The sequence below is a fragment of the Acinonyx jubatus genome, chromosome A3, assembly GCF_027475565.1.
Source record: "Acinonyx jubatus isolate Ajub_Pintada_27869175 chromosome A3, VMU_Ajub_asm_v1.0, whole genome shotgun sequence".
NCBI classification, from domain to species: domain Eukaryota; kingdom Metazoa; phylum Chordata; class Mammalia; order Carnivora; family Felidae; genus Acinonyx; species Acinonyx jubatus.
The window spans coordinates 74,529,941-74,543,193 of NC_069388.1; the positions used below are offsets into that span (position 1 = coordinate 74,529,941).

A 13,253-nucleotide genomic window follows, 5' to 3' on the forward strand; every position below is an offset into this window, starting at 1 on the left:
ACTTATATGAAGTAGTTAGACTAGTGAAATTTATAGAGACAGAAAATAAAATGGTGTTTCCAGGGGCTGGAAGAAGGGGGAGATGGATGTTATTGCTTAATAGATACTGAGTTTCCATTTCAGAAGATAAAAAAGTTCTGGAGATGGATGGTAGTGATGGTTGTTCAACAATTTGAATGTACTTAATGCACTAAACTTTGCACCGAAATATGGTTAAAATGGTAAATCTTATCTATATTTCACCACGCACGGAGAACCACCCTAAACTACTTGAGACCAGGGATTATGTCTTATTTCTCTACATATAAAATGTTGTCTACACATCACGTCTGCTGGTATCAGATGGAGCAGGTTTTGAAACCCAGATTTTTCATTTACTGTTTATTTGACTAGTAATTAGTAACTTCTCAAAACCTCTGTTTCCATATCTATAAATGGCAGTTATATTATCTACCTTGTGAGTTCACATAAAGCATAAATGAGCAACATATCAAGAAAACTAGTTATGATGCTGACAGGTGTTAGGTTATCAAATAACTGCTCACTATTATTCTTGTCCTTGAACTCAGCATGACTGACACAGTTCTTACCTCTGATACCACCTGTATGACTAAGTATGACTTTGGCCATGATTTTCTGTCTATATAGTGGGAACCATGTCGGCTACATCACAGAGTTGCCATGATGATTAAATAAGATGATGAGAAAATTCATGTAAATTATAGGATATATAAAAATAATATATTATAGGGGTGCCTGGGAGGCTCAGTCGGTTAAGCGACTGACTTTGGCTCAGGTCATGATCTCATGGTTCATGAGTTTGAGCCCTGTGTCGGGCTCTGTGCTGACAGCTCAGAGCCCGGAGTGTGCTTCAGATTCTGCATCTCCCTCTCTCTCTCTGCCCCTCCCCCACTCACATTTTCTCTCTCTCTGTCTCTCTCTCTCTCTCTCAAAAATAAATAAATACTAAAAAAAAAATATTTTAAAAATAAGATATAAAAATAAGATATTTCGCTGCAGGATGATGAAATACACTAGAAAGTAGTGCAAAAATGTTTTTCTTTAATACTTGCATTTGCCACAAGGAACAGTTTTCAACATTGATTTTAAATGTAACAACATATTTCAAAAGAAAATATGCAGGAACTTCTAAATCTGGAATTACAATATTCAAGTTTCCCAGACATATATGAAAAGACTGATCACTCCCACACAAAATAAACACATATTTCACGGTGGCACTTACACTTATGAAAAAGGACCCAAATACTTATCATTCTGAAATGATTGCTTACACCGTACCTCCCGACCAAGGAAAAGCTACCTCTGATTTCATCGTATACTCAGCCTCGATGAGATTTTCTTGAAAGAGCCAAAGCCTCCACAGTTGAGTGAAACCAGATGCTCAGTAATCAACTGAGGGCGTCTGGTTTTCAAAGGCAGCATTTTGGAGGTTTTCCTATTACCTAGAGGAAAGCACTGGCAAGAAGAGGCATTTTCTGTACATGCACCTTCTTCTCCAGGGCAGCAGAGGGCACTCCAGCTCCACGAGAGACAGCCCTCTCAGGCCCTCAGCTCGCCTTACCTTTCTGGCCTTGCTGACTGAAGACATGTGAAACCCAGCCCAGCAGAACCCCTCTGTTCTCACAACTAAATTCCACTGGAAACCTATTTCTATTCCCTGAGAATTATCAGCACACTAACAAGGAGTAAATGGAGACCTGGTGAAGGGAAATTTTGTGGCACACGATGCAGCTGGCTGCCTCAGACCTGACCAACTTCCTTTCACCCCTCTTACTTATATCCCAAAGGCAGTTGACAACATCTGTGGCAGAAACTGTGAAGGAGCAACAAATACTTCCTCCAGTCCATAAGCCAAAGAAATTCCACTCAGGAATATTACGTTCCAGCCAAAGAGCATGGAACTGGCAGTCTGGCTGAGGATTCTCACCAGCTCTCAGTAATCTCCCAAGTAAAGGGAATAGGATGGGGAGGTCCTGGCACACTGTCGGGGAAAGGTTGGGGCAGCAGATACAAAAGCAGTGGCCCTACTAGCCTTGATCAAAATAAACAGTCATCTTCCTTAAAATATGTACATGTGTAGAAATGTCTGCTACTAAAATTGTGCAAAGAAACTCCGCTGCCTCCTAAAGGGGTGCACTGAAAGAATTGCAAAACGATTTAAAGAAAAACAATAAATTAAAGAGGAAAGGTTTCATAAAGTTGCAGCTTTTTCCCCCCGACCCCATTATTCAGTTAGCTATTCAAATGACCCTAATTTAATTAAAAGAAAAACCCAGGTAAAGTGTTTTTTTGACAGGTTCTCTTCATTCCATTTATATTGCTTAGGAACCTAGATAATTCTCTATAAGGTCATCCGATGAGGATTTGCACTCCTCTCTGTTTTCTCTGTGGCCTGTCCCCATTTTCCTCATCCTATTTTTGTCATCCAATCTCCTTCAGTCAACATGATATACATTCTTTCCAGATCAGCCAAGCATCACAAAGAAATAAAACAACCATCCGGATTTGAATCTATGTTAACTAATATATCATTAAAGTCACCTTGCCTCCGTGGCTTTGCCAAAACTCTCGTGAAATTTACATTGAAGGACATTCATTATGATTCCCTTCCTCAGGTGATTTAACAAGTTTCAGGAAATGGGTGTATGTGGGATATAGGATAAATTGTTAGCTAATTCTAGGCATTGGCCTTCAGTGCCATACCAAGGGGTATGCCCTCCAAATGGGTCTTCAAATGATCAAGAACAGGTTCAAATCCGGACTGCTTTTTTTTTGTTGTTGTTACCTGTGTTACCTACAGTACTTAACTTCTTCAAGCCTCCATATTCTCAGATATAAAACTAAAAAGAGGGACAATATAGGGTTGTTAAAATGACTTATAGTTTATATTCATATTTGAACAAAAACGCTGGATGCTCAGTAAACATGACATTCTCCCCTCGATTAAAGCAATGAATTAAATGCTATACTTACTACCAAGCACTTGCTTATTTCTGGCTTATGGGACGTTCAAATTCTTCAGTTCACTCTCTCCATTTCAGGACACACAATGTCAGCAAGCTTCGTGGAGGGAAAAAAAGGGGGGGGAGATATATTTAGATACAAATTATTGTCCTTTTATCCTGAAAACTTCAGAAGAGCCTTCTTTTATCTATTCAGAAATTTTTCTGGTGTCTCTGAAAATGAACAAACAGACCCAAGGAAGACTGACAAAGAACAACCTCACTTAACAAGATTTGTGTAGAAGACTTTGGTGCAATACTGTCAGCATTTCTAAATCACTCTGCACATCTAGGTTTCTTTCCAAATAGTATATTGATTACTTGCAGCCAAATTGTGGTCTTTCAAACAGCATGTTCCTTTATCATGGAACCAGCGGTTTCAGATTCCATAATTGAGAGCTACATAGTTTATAGGAATTGATATTCAGAATATGACTTTTTAGTTTGAAGCTGAATAATGATAGATGTCCGTGGAGCCTGGTTGCTTGCTGGGAAAAAATAGTGCATTTCAAGTTTCCATATTTTTGCCAGGGGAAACAGCACCTTATGCATTCTTTCAGGAGAGAAAAATATTTCCATCTATCACACCAGTTTAGAAGACCTAATTCTAGAAATGCCATTGTAATAGTTTCTTCTTTTCTGGGGATGGCTACTCAAAACTAAACTTATTTTCTTATAGAGAAAATAAGTTATAAATTCACCTTGTCTCATTCCAGCAAAATCATTTGTTGCATACTATATGTAGCACTGTCATTCTGTCTTTAATGCTCAATTTTGGATTAGGAAAAATAATAATGGAAAGAATGTATCACCTCGTTTTCCATGATGGGACATGATACATTCGTACCCTTTAAATACAATGGAAGTGAATGCAGACTTCTTGGCCATATTTACTATGTATTAAGTGGAGATCAAATAGTCTTCATTTTTATTTCACCCATATTATCTGGAAAATATCATTGACATACCTGCTCTCTTCCTCTCTTGAGAAAAAAAAATAAGTTTTATTCAAATATAAATCTAAAAGTCTTTATATTTTCATAAAATATTTTGGAATATATTTTTAAAAACAAACTCTCTAATTAGTTAATAATGGTACAAATATCTTACATCCTGCATGTTTTTCCCTTACATCCAATCACTAAAATTTAGTGATGTAATAAAAATTAAAGTTTATGTATCATTTTTTAAAAGTGTTTATTTATTTTGAGTGAGACAAAGAGAGACAGAGAAAAAGAGAGAGAGGGAGAGAGTGGGGGGAGGTGCAGAGAGAGAGGGAGATAGAGAATCGTAAGCAGGCTCCCTGCTGTCAGCACAGAGCCCCATGCAGGACTCCATCCCATGACCATGAGATCATGATCTGGGGCAAAATCCAGGGCTGACTGCTTAACTGAGCCACCCAAGCGCCCCTAAAATTTAGTGATTTTTAATCCAAATAGACTTTCTGATTGACATCTCATTAAATATGAGTTTGAAAGAGAAGACAGAAGTATTTTATGCAAAGATCTGGAATATCAGCTTCCTGAGCAAAATATAGTCAGATTGTAAGACAAATTGCTTTCCTACTGCACCAGAATATAAAGGAAATGTCCTGTTCTCTCAGGTAGAAATGTATGTGGAGAATGTGAACTACTTAATGACACAGGAAACAGTTCAATTTTCTGGTTCTACATGCACGTACTGCTCTAAAAAGCACTATTTCCATAATTTACTACAATATCATGTAATTACAATTTTGGATGTAGCTCTGTGAGACTCCTCAGTTTGAGACTACATCAGTCTACCCTGATCTCTCTCTTCCTTCAAGTTCTAGAATGGGGTATTTTGCACTTTGATACTTCAAATTTCATTCAAACAATTCCATATATATTTTGGCTTACACTTCACAAAGATTACACATCTTTATATATACAGAATTGCAAAATTTTGCTTCTTGTAGACAGTCATAGTTTCTTAAAAAGTGACAGGCATAGAATAGGACCTCCAAAAACATTTTTTCATAATAAATTGTCTTTGGAAATATTATTGAACACAAACAAGACTTTTAGAAATCATAGTGATTTGTGATAATATTAATATAAAGAAACCATGAAAAGTTGTTTGCAAGCTACAGTCTTTTAATCACAGTTATTTTTTCGCCTTTCAGCCTCTCCCCTACTCACTCACACACACACACACTCCTGAGCCAAGAAGTGGGGGGGGTCATTTTGCTTTCCTATCAAATCCTGAAACAGTAATGTTATAAATTCAGAAATCGTTATTTTTCTTAAGTATAATTGATAATTTTCAATGGCGGTTCTGAAGAAGTCTATAAAACTATCTAGATGATAATCTTGAAACCAAGTTAACTGAAACATATACATTAGAAGCCAACATACCTAAGTTTTGAAATTAATAAAATTCCTTGGTAAAGTTTGCACGCTCCAGGATGTGATTTCAAGAGATTACCTCCAGAATAGTCTCATTAGTTTTATGGAAATATGTAAACTGCATTTAAAGTTTTATTTTGTTAACCTTGACAGATATGTTTTATTATATTAGAATAAAAGAAAAAATAAAATTAAATACAATTTAGGGGCGCCTGGGTGGCTCAGTGCATTGAGCGTCTGACTTCAGCTCAGGTCATGATCTCACAGTCTATGAGTTCGAGCTGCGTGTTGGGCTCTGTGCTGACAGCTCGGAGCCTGGAGCCTGCTTCAGATTCTGTGTCTCCCTCTCTCTCTGCCCGTCCCCCGTTCATGCTCTGTCTCTCTTTCTCTCAAAAATAAACATTAAAACATTTTTTTTAATTTTTTAAATTAGAATAAAGGAATATGGTATTAGTGAAAATGGAAAGTTTTTTTTTGTAATTTTAGAATTATGCAAAGTATCTCAAAGAATTATAAGATCCGAAAGATATATGAAAATAAGATATTTTATCTAAAACCTAGTGGTCGATTGGTTAAGAGTTAATCTTTACCTTTCAAATTCAGTAAGTAAAAAAAAAATTGTCTGATTTGCTTCTCATAGAAGCACCTGTGAATTTAAAATTACAACTGTTTTTGAAGAATACCATATGAGGATTAGGGAATCCTATTTTGGGAAGTGAGTGGCAAGTATTGTGCACCAAGGCGAAAAAAAAATCTACATGAAATTATTTTGGCTTTAAAAAGCAGGAGTGGGGGGTAAAACTGAAATATGGAGAGTAAAAGAGTTTCCAGCTCCAACATATACTTTATTCCCCCCCCCCACACACACATATTCAGTCACTTTTTAAAAAATCTTTTACCTGAATTTATGTTAAAATTCACTTTTAAAGCAAGAATGATTCTGCACTAGATGGGATTCTTCCCGAAATAAACATGAGTAGTGGCTATTTCACCCAGCTTCTCCTTTATCACTCTAGAGAAGGAAAGTCGACAGACTTTGTATCTGCAATGTAATTAGCTTACAGAGGTAGGATCATAATGAAAGCAAAATTCACATTATTACAGCCTTGTGATTGCTTGCTTATTCTAACTAGAATAAAAAGTGAATTCCACTATGTACATTCGAAGATTTATTGAATCCATTTTCTAATATTTTCCCTCCAGAAAAGCAGGAGTTTGATTAGCAAGCTGGAACACTAAAAATGGTTCCTGAGTGCAGAGTTCCCATCCTGTGTCAGGGGGATCAAAGAAAGGGGAAGAGCTCCAAAACAAACATAGTGTGTGCTGTTTGGCCACCATAAATTGTACAACGCGTTTCTACTGCCAAGTTACAATTACATTGTATTTAGGAGAAGTTACACATTGTTCTTAGAAATAATACTAACAATGATCCTGTCAATCAAAATTCCTGAAACTGAATTGAAAGCTCTTTGTTGGGTCTCACCATCAAGGATGCGTTGCAGGTGAAGAATTATTGATAGCCAGATGCACAGACTACATCTTTCGATCCTATGGCCTAAGGTCATGAAGGTGAGGGAAGCAAAATAATGCCGTTCTCATCTAGCAATAATGGACTTGCCAGAATTTGAAACAAAACTCTCCTTCCAGCTACTGCTTTCATGTCAGAGAAATAAAATACAAGTACAAAATGTAAAGCTTTGTGTGTCTAACCCTTTCTGACCCCTTTTACATTCAGTTATTAATAATAATAACTATGATAATAATGCTTATGCCCAGGGCTGGAATGAGGGTTAATTAGTTAATATTTATAAAGCTTTCTGAAAATGAAAAGTACTATTTAAACACTCGGTATATTCTTTTCTTTTCTCCTTTCGCCCTTTACTTTCATTTCCTTCTTTTATCATAGATCAATTTCTTTTTTTCTCCTGCCTGGCTAATTTTTTTCACTGGCTATATTTTCTCCTCTTTTTTCTGTTCTTGCCCTTGACTCCACATTGATCCCTATCACTCTCACACTTCAACCTTACCTTTGCTCTTCTCCCCTCCAGTGCTGTAGGCACCTCATTCTCATTTCATTTTTTCTGTCTAGTTCCTTTATTCGCTCCACATTCTTTCATCTTTTGCCTGTATATTCATCTTTTTCATTTTCCTCATTTATAAAAAAAATCAGTAAAATATTAGAAGTGATATAGCTGTCAATTAAATTTCATATCCATATTATGGCCCTTTGAGACCAAGAAGTAGATAAATCCAATTGGTTGCCCCAAACCCTTCCTACTAGATAGCCCATTCTATGAAATCATAGACTGCAACCATCTGGAAGAGTTTCTCCCTTGTTTCTTGCAGAATCTCAACAAAATATTGCTTCTAATGAATCCCTCCATTCTGAGAGCTTTTAAAAAGTCTTGATGATACTATGAGTTTTCAACAGGTTTATCAAAGGGCATATTGTATGTGAAACCAGGTTTTAGCTGGTTTCACATAGATATTTCCCACTGTAAGTGCAAATTCTAAAGACTTGGGCAACAATAAAGAAATTGGAATTTATCAATTTATCATCCCCTTTCTAAAAGTAAAAGTGTAGAAATAATGCAGCTAGCCCCTAAGGCCTACACAGACACACACACACACACACACACACACACACACACACACACACACACACTTAATTGTAGTTATAAAGATCAAGTAAATTTTAATTCTATATTTTAATATGTTTCAAGAGATTCTATTGTTTGAGAGTTTTACTCAGATTTTAGAAATAAGATGACAAACATGAAGACCTATTCGGTTTATAAGCTCATGACTCAACTAGTTGCTTCTTAATTATTCTCACTCATCAGAATCCTTTTATCTAGTTATATATATTGTCATCTGAATAATCTAACTAAATCATTCAAACATTGCTATATTCTTGCTCAACTGCCTTCAGGACTTTCCAATTGCTTATGAAGTTCAAAGCTTATCAGTTAGGACCTGCAAAATCATTCCTCAGCTTAAATTTTCAAGTCAAATAAAATATTTAGTAAACACATAGTGTGTGCTATGTTAGGTGCTGTTGGGATACAACTTCCCAATTATAGCTGCCTGGAGGCCATGGGAAGTACTTATGGAGATCATAAGAAGTATAAGCCATTGTATCTAAAACCAAAACATCCAGCAGAACTTTGTATGGCCCCTTTGTTTAGCTCTGCTCATCCAAACTTGTGTTGCCTACAACCAGTTGTTAACTGGTTTCACAACATCCTCTGTGCTTTCCAGTCTCTGTGCAATTTCGTAAACCCAATGGGACCCTGCCACTGCTCTCTGCCTACCAATTTTTAAAATATCTTTACCAGAAATTTTGAACTGATTTTCCTTCATCCTGTGATAATTATTGCCCTATACACTTATTTTGATGATTAATCCAGCATAATCTTGTTTTATTTACTCAACAGATATGCATTAAACTCCTGCCATGATCAGGAAACTATGTTAAGTTTTGTAGGAGTTGTGGGAATGGCAGTTGCTGCCATTAGGATATTTATCTTCTCGGGGATATAAATAAGGAAGAAGGTATATTAAGTAACAATGAAAGCTATCAGTTAAATATAGGCATACAGATGAAGAAGAAAACATTTCAGCAGGTAGTCAGTAGGTAGTATTAGAACTGGATAAAGAAGAATGGAAGGTCTTTTTAAGAAGATGTATCAATCATATTGCTATGTAACAAATTATCCCAGAATTTAATGGCTTAAAACAACAAACTTGCATTTATGATCTCATATTTTCTGTGGATTAGGAATCTGGGTGCCGTGTAGTTCACTGTCTCTGACTTAACACATCTCGTGAAACTGCAATCAAGCTGTTGGCTGGAGCTGCAGTATCTCTGAGAGGTTGCACTTCCAAGATCACTCACCTGGTTATTGGCTAGCCTCATAGTCCCTTGCTATGTTGGCCTGTCCACAGAGATACCTTAGGACAAGGCAGCTGGCTTCCTCAGAGTGAGAGATCCAGAGACACAGAGACAAAGACAGAAAGCAAGTATACCCAAGGCAGAAAGTCAAGCTTTATAACCTGATTTCAAAACCGGCATCATATTACTTATGCCATGTTCTACCCATTATAATCAAGTCACTAAATCCAACCCCCACTGAAGGTGATGAGATTACACAAGGGTGTGAATACCAGGAAGTAGGGATGATTGGGGCCCTGTTAAAGAATGACTTCCACAGCAATGATGATAATACAGTGAAAGGGCAAGGGGCGAAATATTTAGGAAATGGTAAGCATTCCAGGCTAGACATGTCATAGGAGTACAGAGTTCTGATATTGCTGAAGAGTCTGATTTTATGGAGCTACTAAAGAAATGTTGAAAATATTTATAAGAACACTACGATCAGGGCGACATTAAAAAAAATTCAACTCATTGTATTAAGCAAAATTTTGAGGTAGCAGTCTCCAAATAAAGGTATATAGTTAAGAAATTTACATCACAGCCAAAACATTACATCCACTTGAAACAAGAATTATTCTGAACTGTAAAGTTATATTATATAACTTTTTATGCTCCATATATTTCTTGTCTATCTGTGACTAAATCTTAAGACAATGATAGGCTATGCCTTTGTATCCTCATTGTGTCTAACACAATGTACTTAGTTAGGGCTGCATAAATATTTGTTTGTAAAAGAGGCAGGGAAAAGATCATGAGAAAGTAGTATTCTGGAAGAGAAAAGAGTTTTCAAGAAAGATGTGGCTGGTTTTCTCAAAATAACACCAAATATTTGAGTTGTAACTGAAAAGAGAAGCCTAGATATAAAAAGTGAGATATCTTTCCAAAAGCATTACCAATGGGGAGATAATGTAGAACCCAACACAGTGAATAGATACAGAGCAGAGAAATGGAAGAACTCAGGGTAGACTTTGTTTGCAGGGAGTTTGGTGGTTCTGGAAAAAAAGAAAGTATTATAGTAGCTAGGAAAAACTGTGGTTGAAGTAAGTGAATACAGGCACATTTTTTGGCTGAAAGGAAGCAGTTAGTGGAAACGGGAAGAATTTAAAGACTTGTGAGAGAAGAAAGAGTTTATGGTGTAAGTCTCAGAACAGACAGAAAAGAATGAGGTTTTAAAAAAAATGCACAGATGGTGGCATTAATCGTGGAAAGACACAGGAACAACTCTTCCTCCAAGAGACAGGAGGAAAATGTGTGTGATGTGTGAGAAAACATTTTTAATTCACACAGTTCCATACCAAAGTCTCTGCTATCAAAATGATCGAAATGATTTTAAAGACCATGTTATATTCTGGTTTGTGAGTCACAAATAGAGATCATCTAAGGGTACAATTAGGTATATGCAAAGTAATATAAACTGAATCCACAACAGTATCTTTACTCAATATTTTTTGTTTCATTTCATATACTTCTGCCTGATGGGACCTATGGAAAATTTATTCTCATAAAATAAACAAAGTACTCATAGAGTGTTATGTTACTATTAGGTCAAATGACTTTAAAAGAATGTTATTTTTCCCCACATCATCAAGAATTCTATTTAATGACTATCTGAGCTCCTATGATATGAAATGCATCAAGTTAGAAAATGAAGAGGAGACAAAGACAAGAACAAGGAGTCCTTGACTTTAAAGAACTCAAAATAGAGGAAGGAAGGTAGCAAGTACACAAATTCCTCTGACGCGGAATAGACGGCACGGAACTGTCAGTAACAAATTGATAGGAATTCTAAGGAAGCAAAGATGGTCTTCAGATATGGTCATCAGGAAGTCCTCATGAAAGAGACTACAATTTACATGGAACTGGCATCTTTATAAGACTTTTAAGAAGAACCATGAAGAGAAAGAATGCTCTAGTGTCAGGCAGCGACATGGATGAAGACACAGAGGTGGAAGATTACAGAAACTATTCACAGAAAATCAAGTATCCCAATTAGGCTCAAAAGTAGTGGCATGAGGGGGAGAGCTGGAGAAAAGCCTGGAACATCTGGGGCTATAATAAATGGGGTTTTCATCAATGAGTCAATAGATGCAAATCTATGTTTTAAGAAGCTCAATCTAGTGGTGATATGCTTTAGAGTCAACAGAAAAAGGTAAGGAGAATTCAATTAAGAGCCTGTTGTGGTAATCCAGACAAGTAATGGGAACAGAAATGGAAACAATGTCTGAATGGAAACCCTCAGTAGGATGTGTGAGGCCTCGGAAGGTGAAATGAAAAGGATAAAGCAAAATGACTGGATGTGAGGGTGATGAGGGAGAGCCAGGAATGACTCCAATAGTTTTCAGTTTCGTTGCCTATGCTGCCAAGAATTCTTAGAGTTTGGAAAATGGACAGTCTCCAAGAATCGCAATTTAAGGATAGTGCAGAGCACTGTGGAAGTCAATGCATACTTCAGAAGATTTACCGTTCGGACTGAAGGTTAGATAATGGCCTGAGTGAGAGGCTATAGTCGCATCATACCACAGGCACTGTAATGAGCAGTATGCTAGTGTGAGGAAATAAAGTTACTACACAGTAGGTACTGGTGGCAAAATGTGGTCAATTTCTGTAATAAAAAAAAGGATATCTTGCCAGAACATTCCACATTTTCCTTCCTTAGCAAAATATTCCTCTAGCATCAATTATTAGCTCTTCAGGATCAAGCACCTTTATGGAAAATCCTAAAACATCCCTAGCTTGTTCCTAATCAGGGAGACCTGAGAACAGCATAAAGCCATAAAGAAACTTGAATTATAATAAGCACAAGCCAGTCAGCCAATCAGTGTAAGATATATTATTTATGTCCCCAGTAAAGGATGCAGCAAATAGATGCTCTGTCCTATCATTCTGCACTTTGAAGTACACAGACTCATTACAAATGAGACCCTAAGTTCTTTTTTTTTTTATTTTACTCTATATTTTCTTTTCCTTAAATCAGCAATCCACCGTATAGGCTCTTACTGATATTAGAGACATACGTCTCTTAATCCAATGGTATATGAATTATAGCAGTAAATGGCTTTGAAAGTGCCTCGAAAACAAAATATGGAAATTCCCACCTCACTCTCCCAAGAGAATAGGATGAGCAGTCATTATGTTTGTGAATTCAGAGAATGCTACCCCGTTGTTCAGAGACAGCAGGTATATAATTGTTTGTCTCTTTCTCTCTCTGAAGTAGTTTTTTTTTAATGTGAAACCTCAGACATACTCAAGGACAGCTTGCCAGATTGGTCAAGAACACTACTATATCTACATATTCACTAAGTCATAAATCTTCTATACTTTGGCTATGCATATATGACACATGACCCTTATTTCTCCCCTGTGGTAGCTTACTCAGAGACAATAGAGGTCTATGAAAGCACAGTGCTTCCTTCACAGGAAATATTTCACACATACCTCTGCACCTACCAACACATCAAGTAATTGAGATAGCCTGGAAAAGAGTGTAACATTAATTCTCTTAAATAGACTAATTTCGCTCAAATAAGCAAGAAAATTACCTCACATATTTGCTATCTACACACAATAATGCTATCTACATGTTTCTAGACTTTGGTTATGTTTTATAAGAGCTAATAAACAATTCTCTGAATTCCTCTGGTATTTGGTTCAATCTGTCTATCAGACATTAATTAGTTCTATAGCAATCTCTCCTGGCTGTCCTGTGGAAAGGCAGCACAAGGGAAAAATCAGTCAGGATAACAAAAGAAATACTTGCCTCCATTCTGACCAGAAAAATTTGTCGTTAATAGAAGGTTCAACATTCAGATCCAAAGCTCATTTCACTTTCTCATGGGAAAAGAGACAACTATACCATGAACATTAGCCAAATTATCAGTAAATTGAGAGATGTTTATTTGGCAATTTTACCACTAATACTTA

The 13,253-nt window shown here is 36.6% G+C and overlaps 1 long non-coding RNA gene across 1 annotated transcript in view; it reads right to left on the reverse strand.

Moving 5' to 3' along the window:
* The window catches only part of LOC128311199 (uncharacterized), a 405,908-nt gene extending 402,835 nt beyond the window's left edge, over positions 1-3,073 (reverse strand). Inside the window, exon 1 of the long non-coding RNA XR_008289326.1 lies at positions 2,998-3,073. This is a non-coding gene — a long non-coding RNA (uncharacterized LOC128311199). The remainder of the gene's footprint in view (positions 1-2,997) is intronic.
* Between the last annotated feature and the right edge of the window lie 10,180 nt (positions 3,074-13,253).